At 42.6% G+C, this 1,604-nt stretch overlaps 1 non-coding gene across 1 annotated transcript; it reads left to right on the plus strand.

Annotated features, from left to right (window-relative positions):
- Positions 1 to 1,532: 1,532 nt before the first annotated feature.
- On the plus strand, positions 1,533 to 1,604 carry Trnap-agg (transfer RNA proline (anticodon AGG)). The gene has a single exon. It is a non-coding gene; the product is annotated as a tRNA-Pro (tRNA).

The raw sequence follows: 1,604 nt of genomic DNA on the forward strand, positions 1-1,604 counted from the left end.
CCTAAAGCGAAGGTTCAGATTTTTTCGTTAATAAGGATTCATTTATTTCCAGTTTTAGAATATGAATATTTTTCTGTGGCTGCTTTCAATTTACCATTACCGTGATGAAATGTAACAGAAGCTCAAGCAATAACGTATATATTCTTCAGTATACTAACATATGCTGAATCCAGTGCCTAGTTTTTTAAGTCCTGTTAATGAAGATTTTGATCAAATTAAGTCGAAAGCTTTCTCAGAATCTGTGAGTGACAGGATAAGTGGTAATTTAGACTCACTGTTCCTTTCCGTAGTTTAATTCATCAATTGTAAATGATTCAACGTTGTATATCCACTTGTAAAACCAACTTGCTCCTCTGCTTAAATAAATTTGAATGTTTTAGCCTTATAATAGTGAATATCTTGCACATTACAGCTATTAAAATTACAGTTCTTTGTGATTTTATTGCCTCCTTTCCTATGAAGTAGGGCAACTGCATTCCAGTTTTCGGAATTGGCTTACTCTGCACAATTTCTATAAGTATTAAATCAAATTGGTTATGTATTACTTTTTCTAGCACAGTTCAAATAGCTCTGAGCACTATGGGACATAATATCTAAGGTCAGTCCCCTAGAACCTAGAACTAGTAAACCTAACTAACCTAAGGACATCACACACATACATGCCCGAGACAGGATTCGAATCTGCGACCGTAGCAGTCGCGCGGTTCCAGACTGAAGCACCTAGAACCGCTCGGCCACAACGGACGGCACCGCACTACACATACCGATTACAGTCTTCTGCACGTATCAGATTCACTTAACATACGAATTACATAACAAAAGGTGCCAGTGTGCAGGAAGTATAGGAAAATGCTTTCCAATTAGTCGGTAAAACCTCCATCCAGCAGCTGCCAGCCAACCACGCCACACGACTTTACTTTTTTGTAGCATTCGGTGTCCCTAGGAGACAAACTACAGAAACTTATGTGGATTGGTGTCATTTTAAAAGACATAAACGTCAGGATGAAAATAAGACAATAGAATTTAATGAACACGCGTTTGGCTTCTATTTTTGGACGAGTATCCTCATATTTCTTCAGTCATTCTAATGCGGGCTTTTGTTTCATGTCGAAACTACGCCGAAGGCGATGCGATGTAAACTGTCAATCTCCTTCCTCATCTAACGTTTGAACAGAGAGGAGAAAAGTGCTAGTTTTGTCGGATAATGCTGCAGTTTGCAATTAAATTAGCTTTATCATTACTGTGTGATGCCAACTTGCTTCTCTTCTGTGCTCCTGAAGTCATTTTACTTGCTGAAGTCCAACTATTTCGAATGCGCCACGCAGCTATGAAAGCAGGCAGCCTTGGCTGAAAGCTGCCAGACTTGCAGCACGTGAGCCCCTCCTGTACACGTGTGCGGCACAGCTGCGGATTGCCTCGCGAGAGGCGGCCAGAGTGGAACACTGGAGCCGCAGAGCTCGCGCCGCGTTCTGCGCGCAGCTGGACCGCCTCGCTGCGTCTCATGCAAGAGAAAGGCATTTCCTATCACGAGCGGCTCGTTGATCTAGGGGTATGATTCTCGCTTAGGGTGCGAGAGGTCCCGGGTTCAAATCCTGGACGAGCCC

This window comes from Schistocerca serialis, chromosome 2, assembly GCF_023864345.2.
Source record: "Schistocerca serialis cubense isolate TAMUIC-IGC-003099 chromosome 2, iqSchSeri2.2, whole genome shotgun sequence".
In the NCBI taxonomy this organism is placed as follows: domain Eukaryota; kingdom Metazoa; phylum Arthropoda; class Insecta; order Orthoptera; family Acrididae; genus Schistocerca; species Schistocerca serialis.